Source organism: Carlito syrichta, unplaced genomic scaffold, assembly GCF_000164805.1.
Source record: "Carlito syrichta isolate Samal-C Ts95f unplaced genomic scaffold, Tarsius_syrichta-2.0.1 Scaffold302276, whole genome shotgun sequence".
NCBI classification, from domain to species: Eukaryota; Metazoa; Chordata; class Mammalia; order Primates; family Tarsiidae; genus Carlito; species Carlito syrichta.
The window spans coordinates 900883-908882 of record NW_007246372.1 but is presented as its reverse complement, the minus strand read 5'-3'; positions in this window follow the sequence as shown (position 1 = coordinate 908882).

Below are 8000 nucleotides of genomic sequence, written 5' to 3'. Positions count from 1 at the left end.
CCCCACCGCATGCCCCTGCTGGCTCAATCCTTCCCATCCTAGAACCAGACACTCAGGCTCCAGCCACTGCAGTCCTTTCTCAGTCTAAGCACCGGCCCCTCCTCTTCTGCAGACACCTCGCTGCCCTCAGATGTCCACACAGCCAGGCCTGACCCAGCCCAGCTTCTCTCAGCTTTCCTTTCTCCAGTCCTCACAGAGTATGGTTTGGGAAGGGGACTTGCTCAAGGTTGCCTGGTGAACCAGGGGATGGGAGAGAGGAATCCTGAGTTTCAGTGAGGAAACTCAGTGATCCAAGACTAGCTCAAGACAACTGGAGTATCTGGGGGGAGGGAACTCAGGTAAAGAAGGACCCAGCAGTAGGGGAACAGACTGGCAAGAGGGTCAAAAACAGGCCTGAGAACTCCTATAATCAGGACCTAGCACTGGGCCTGGTCCCTAGTAGACCAAGGAGAGTGTTTGTCGAATGAATGAATAAATGAGAATAAATGAGAAGAGTGAATGAGTGACAGAGATCAGATTTGGCCAGGAATGGCTGAGGTCTATTTCTTTTTTTTTTGAGTTGGAGTCTCACTCAGTCGCCCAGACTGGAGTGCAGTGGCCGCTCCCCGCCACCGCAGCCTCGACCTGCTGGGCTCCGGCGATCCTTCCGCCTCAGCCTTCCAAGTAACCGGAATTACAGGTGCGTGCTACCACGCCCGGCTAATTTTTTGATTTATTGTAGAGATGAGGTCTCGCTGCCCAGGCGGATCTCGAACCCGCCGGCTCAGGTAATCCACTCACCTCAGCCTCCCAAAGGCACGGGATTACAGGCTGAGCCACCGAGCCCGGCTTGAGGTCTATTTCTATCTCCCCTCCACTCCCACTCCTATCTGCTAAGCAGTCCCTGAAATCCCATTCCCTCCAGAATTGCTGGATTGCTTACAGAGGAGTAATCCCACCTGGTTTAGGAAGAAAATGTTGAGTTCTGTGCCCAGAGTTCTCGTTGGTCAGTAGGCACCTCTGCATTTGCATGGGCCTGTGCAGTTCTCCACATGTGGGCAGATGCCCCATTCTCCCCTTCTGGATGCACTTGCTACTTCTGCTTGACTGTCTCTGGGTCTAGTCTGTATTTTCAGGCCAGCGTCTTTGCTGGAATCTGCAGGGGCAGAGACTCGGGCCATATTAGAGCACTGGGGTAGAAAAGGCTTTGGACAGTGTTGATGGAGATGATGACAGTGGTGATGAGGAAGGGGGTTGTAGTGGTAGACATGATGACAGACGTAATTATGATGATGGTGCAGCAATGGTGGTGGAGGTGATGGTACAGATTGTAATGGTGATAGTGGAGGCAGCAGAAGTGACAACAAAGCTGCAGCTTATGGTGGAGGTAAGAGAGTGAAGGGATAGTGATGAAGGTGGTGACAAAAGTGAAGACGAGATGGAGCAGAAGAGGTGGTGGTGGAGTTGGAGAAGGTGAACATAGCGGTGAGGGCGGATGCAAGAGTGGACAAGGTGGCGATGCCTAGGTCACCCCCAAAAAGAAGGATAATTTGAATTCACCCTGCCTAGCCCTCTGACTCCTAGTTTTCAGATGAGAAAGCAGAGGCTCCTAAAGTCCTCAGCTTCTGACGCAATCTTGGAGGGAATGAGGGGCAGAGGGCAGACCTAGGCCCCTGGGACGGTCCTAGGGCTCAGCCATCTAGGACTGGGACAGGGACATCAATGCCCTTGGAAGCCAGGCAAATGTCATGCAAACGAGTATGCAGAGGGCTCCTCTACTCCAGGAGGGCACCCATTATTTTCCATTGTCCTCATCTCTGAGCTCAGACCCTGCAGGGGACTTTGTTTCTAGCTCGGCCACTGACCTATTTGGAGAGGTCACTCATCCGCGATTTGTGAAAGATAAAAGCAGTAGACACCTTGTAAGTCTGCTGTGAAGGTTAAACAAGACAATGTGTATGAAAATGTTTACTACAGAGCCCAGTACAGAAGGCTGTCAGTAAAGATGGCTGCCCCATAGTCCTGGTGGTCGTCGTCGTCATCGTCATCTACTTCAGTCTGCTCGTTTGGTGGATGCTGACACTGAGGCTGAGAGTCACTGTATTCCTGAGAAGTAGGGTAAGGGGCTCTGAGATGCAGGCCTGGCCTTGCCAGGGGATGGGGTGGGAGGGCGGGCCCTGGCTGAGAAAGGAACGAGTTGGAGCTATATTTGAGCTCCTGGTGTGATGACTAAGGAGGTTGATAACAGGCTCTGGGGCTCAGGGCGGCAGGCTGGGGGCAGCTGCCAGGGAGAGCCGCCCCCTTGGAGACGGCTGTCTCTGGAGGCCCTTTCTGGTTCCCTCTCTTCCCTCATTCTGGGGGGAGTAGGGTGGTATACTGAGCTAGAGGGTACAGCTCAACCAGTCTCCTGCCGGAAACTCTTAGTGCTATATCCTTCAGGCTGTTTGGGTCAGGCATGGGAAGACAGGACACTGGTGGTTGACAGGGCAACCCAGTTACTCCCCATACTAACCCTGTGAGATTGCTAATAAGACCCTCATTTGACAGAGTAAGAAACTGAGGCCCAGGGATTACACAGCCAGAGAGGACAGAGCATGGCTCCTAAGGGGTGGTGGATATTTCTCCTTTACAGAGGAGGTGACCATTGAACCCCTTCTTTGAAGGAGAGTTCATGTTGCCAAATTGAAGAGGAGCAATGCCCTGGGAAGCAGAGAGAACAGCAGGCACAAAGTATAGAGGGGAAGGTTCTGGCTGTGAAAGGATGTGAAATTTGGACATGTGCCCTCCAGCCCTTTGACTCGGAGTAAACACAATATGAGCAGGGAAGAGAGAGAGTCTTTCTCCTTTCTTTGTTCATCCTCTTCCTCACTGCACCTCCCAGGGGTACCTGGGGGTGGCAATGAAACAGAAGGGTCTGTCCTCCTTCCTTTCCCTCCCTGGTCCCCCGACCCAGGCCCACCATGAAGGAGGTCAGGCGACCATCATTTGGGAAAAGTCTGGGAAGGTGCAGGGGATGATTCAGGATATTGTGGGCAGGTGGGAGAGAGGCAAACATCAGGGAGGACTTCCCTGAGGAGGAAGTATACAGGACACAAAGGAGAATTTCTTCTCCCAAGACTTCAGTCTGAGTTTCTCATCGGTAACAAGTGCCACATGTTATGTCACTGGCTCTTCATTCCCACCCTCTGAGGCAGGTGTCATCCTTACCCCCCATTCTGCCACTCAGGAAATGGGCTCAAGGAGGAGTGACTTTCCCAAGGTCACACAGCTGGGGCTGAGCTCAGGCATCCCTCCTCCCTCTCCTCTGCTCCCCCTCCTCCCAGGCAGCCCAGCACTTGCTGTCAGCTGCTCTGAAGTGAGTGGCTATTTTTATTCTGGTGCGAGGGGATCTTAAGCAGCAGAGCCATGTAGGTTAGAAGGCTCTAGGACACCTGGCCTCAGCAAGCAAGGGGAAGCTTACTGCAGTGACCAGACCCTGGTAAGCTTGTCTAGAGGCTCTTATTTCTTGCAGGCTGACCTGCTCTGGATTCCCATGTCTCCAGAAACTTCATATTGGAGCTCAGAACAAAGCATAGAGCCAGATTAAACTCTGGTCGTGATCCTGATCCCAGACACAACTTGAACCCTTTTCTTGATGTTGACTGAGCCCTAATTTCATGCCAAGACTGAGCCTTTATTCCAGCTCTAGATTGAACTCTGACCATCACCTTAAAATGAGCCCTGACTCTAATGACATACTGAGCCCTGATCCAAGCCCAACAAGTAAGGCTGGTCCCAACTTGAGACCTTGGTTCTGGATCCTTATCCTAGTCTAAGACTGAACCTTTGTCACAGACTGAACTCTCTAACCCCAGTCCAGACCAATTCTTATTTTAGAATGAACCCTGACTTTGGTGGAAGACTGAGCCCTGATCTTGGTAACAGACTGAGCTCTGAGCCTAATCATTGACTGAACCCTGATCTCAGACTGAATTCTATCTCTGGGTCACACAACTCTGGTCACACACTGAGCCCTGACCTTAGACTGTGCTCTGAATCTGGTCAAAGGCTGAGCCCTGAGCTTAGTCATTGACTGAGTCACAATCCTGGTCACATACTGAGCCTCGATCCTGTTCACAGATTGAAGACTAAGCCCAATCGTTGACTGAGCCCTGACTTTAGCCCCATATCCAGTTCTAAACCTGGCCTTAAACTAAGGGCTAACCCTGACCCTGTCTTGAAGGCTGACTCCATCAGAGACTAAACCCCAACCACAGCCCCACCCAAGGAAAGTTGCTGGCCTAAATTACATGCTGCCACATAAAAGGCATGGATTACGAGCAGAGATCTGTCTTGGGAGACCTTGGGCTTCCCGTGCTGCTGATGTCAGAATGTTCCTGGTACTATTGTGGCCACTGTCTCCACTGTTGGTTCTACTGGCTGGCTGGTCAACCCTTTGCAGCCCAAGGTGTGGCCCCTACAGGCTGCAGCATCCAGGTTAATGCAATGAGAGTGGTTTGGTGGCAGCTGTCCAGCAAACAAGGGGCACTGGGATTTGGTTCTATCCGCAGAAAAACCAAAGGCTCCGTGGGGCCTCTGACTTCAGTCACTCTGGGACCCTTGCTGGGGTAGAGGCTGGAGTAAAGGGAAATAGTGGGATATGTCCGTTATTTTTGTAAACAAAGTTTACTATTTGTGTTTACATAATACATGCTAATTATATAAAATGCAGAAAAAAGCATAAAGGAAAAAAGATTTCACCTATAATTTCATCTACCAAGAGATGACCATTTTGACTTTTTGGATTTTTTCCTTCTAGATTTTTTGGGATCCAGGCACATTTATTTTCTGGTTTGTTCATTTATTTTTGAGTCAGAGTCTCACTCTGTTGCCCTGGCTGGAGTGCAGTGGCATAATCACGGCTATCCACAGCCTCTAGCCTCGAGGTGGGCTCAGGTGATCCTCCTGCCTCAGCCTCCTGAGTAGCTGAAAGTATAGGCACACAAAGTGTGACTAATATTTTTTTTTTTTTGGTAGAAGCAAGGTCTTGCTATGTGCCTGGGTTGGTCTTGAACTCCTGGACTCAAGCAATCCTCCCACCTTGGCCTCCTAAAGTGCTGGAATTACAGGCATGAGCTACTGTACCCTGCCTCACATATATTTATATATACATATTTTATAAAATTGGTTGACTACAAGGTTGCTGCCACAAGGTCCATATCAGTCCATCTCCTTATTAACAGGAACTGAAATATGATGAATCCCACCCACAGCTTCAGGGACTGATCCCAGTTGGTTATACCAATGGGCAATTCCCATTCCCCCAGGCACATGACTAGCTCATACATGTACTAGTGACATATAAGAAGATTTTTGCTGAGGGCTCTTGGGAAAGAAAGCTTGTTTTGTCTTTTGAGGAGGTTACCAAAAAAGATGACCTCCCCTCCATTAGATGAACGAATGAAGAAGCATGTGGCTCTGGTTACAGCTGGCAGCATCTTGACACCAGGCAGATAATCCACCTAAGGACAAACTGACACTATGAAAAGCAGAATGGGCCAGGCTCGGTGGCTCAGCCTGTAATCCCTGCACTTTGGGAGGCCGAGGTGAGTGGATTGCCTAAGCCTGCAAGTTCGAGACCATCTCGGGCAACTTGGTGAGACCTCGTTTCTACAATAAATAAAAAAATTAGGTCAGGCTTGGTGGCTAAACCTGTAATTCTAGCACTTTGGGAAGCTGAGGCGAGTGGATTGCCTGAGCCTGCACGTTCGGGACCATCCCAGGCAACTTGGTGAGATGAGTCTCTACAATAAATAAAAAATTAGCCAGGTGCCGTAGCACGGGCCTGTGGTTCCAGCTACTTGGAAGGCTGAGGCGGAAGGATCGCTGGAGTCCAGCAGGTCGACGCTGGGCTGATTGTGAGTGCGTCACTGCACTACAGCCTGGGCGACAGAGGGAGACTCCAACTCAAAAAAAAAAGGAATGGAGAGAGACCAGGTCTTGATGACTTCATTAACTGAATCAAACCTCATCTGAAGCCCTAACTGCCATGGGACTTTTAAAATTACTTGAACCAACAGATTTATTTTATTGTTTAAGCCAGTTTAAGTTGGGGTTTCTGTGACTTGCAGTCCAGAGCTTTACAACTGATATTACTATATTACTGTTTCATAGCTTTTTTTTCCTGTTTCATCCCATAACTATGAACATTCTCCATGCCATTCAACACTATGTTACATCATTTTAAACAATTGCATGTTTTTCCATCTTATGGAGGTACTGTCATTTCTTTAACTCAAGTCCTGCTGTGACACGCTCAGTTTGTCTCCAGTTTTTTACCACGAGAAATAGTATTCTTGGCCAGGCTCGGTGGCTCAGCCTGTAATCCCGTCCTTTGGGAGGCCGAGGTGAGTGAATTGCCTGAGCCCGCGGGTTCGAGACCCGCCTGGGCAACTTGGCGAGACCTCATCTCTACAATAAATAAATAAAAAAAATTAGCCGGGTGTGGTAGTGCGCGCCTGTAGTTCCAGCTACTTGGAAGGCTGAGGGGGAAGGATTGCCAGAGCCCTGCAGGTCGAGGCTGCGGTGGCCGGGAGCATGCCACTGCACTCCAGTCTGGGCGACAGAGTGAGACTCCAACTCAAAGAAAAAAAAAAAGAAATAGTATTCTGATAAACAACTTTGACCTAACAATTGATACCCCTCACTGGTGATTACTTTGGGAGAAAAAATCTGACAAGTTGAATTACTGGGTGGAACAAATGTTTTCAGGGTTTTGATTTATTGAATCAATTGCCCCTCAGAAAGCTTAGGTGAATTCATATTTCCACAGCCCCTCAGAAAACTTGAGTGAATTCTTATTTCCACAGCAGTAATTATAGTGTTAGGGACAGCCTACTGTATCAATAGTCTGTCCAGGACCAATCATATTTACAATGTCCTCATGTATTTATAGAAAATGGTTATTAGGCCGGGCTCAGTGGCTCAGCCTGTAATCCCAGCACTTTGGGAGGTCAAGGTGAGTGGATTGCCTGAGCCCGCGGGTTCAAGACCCGCCTGGGCAACTTGATGAGACCTCATCTCTACAGCAAATCAAAAAATTAGCCGGGCGTGGTAGTGCGCGCCTGTAGTTCCACCTACTTGGAGGGCTGAGGCGGAAGGATGGCCGGAGCCCAGCTGGTCGAGGCTGCGGTGGCCGGAAGCGGCCACTGCACTCCATTCTGGGTGACAGAGTGAGACTCCAACCCCCCCCAAAAGAAAATGGTTATTAAATAACAGTTCTAAACCTGTCATTTTTATATCTTTACAATCAAGTCAGTGAACAGGAGGTAGCAGGGTACAAGCAAATAATTCAGTGCCAACCTGACTTCTCCATGAGGCACAGTAGGCTCAGTGTCTTATGGCCCACTGTACTTTCAAGGGTCTACAAAAATGTTTTAATTTTAATATATTTTAAAATTGAGGCCAGGCATGGTGGCTTATGCCTGTAATCCCAGCACTTTGGGAGGCGGAGGCAAGAGGATTGAGCCCACAGATTCGAGACCAGCCTGGGCAACATGGTAAGACTCCGACTCACACACACACACACACACACACACACACACACAAAGAAAGCTATCACTGTACTAGGTTGTGTTATAATGAGCTTTATGTGTATTAACCCCTTTATCCTTCCAACCTCCACTGGGTGGATAATATTCCAACACCACCATGTGTGCTCTGGGAAATCGAAATCTTGATTGGAATTTCGCCCAAAGAAATAAAAAGCGCAAATAAGGATTCCCAGGCCTCAGTTTCTCTATCTTAAAGCCAAAGGTTTGACCCAGAAACTCCGGTGTCTGTCCACCAGCGTCCCGCCTGCTCCCCCTGCTGGCGTGCGGTGGCGCTGTCTGGCCGCCTCCTGCGGGGGCGTCCGCACTCGGGCGCAGAAGGACCGCGGACCGGCGCCGGGCCGGCAAAGTGAAGGCCCAAGGGCCAGGGAGGGGCCGGACCGCGCCCGGAGCTCGCGGGAGCCAAACCCCCGAGCCCGGGGGCGGAGGTCG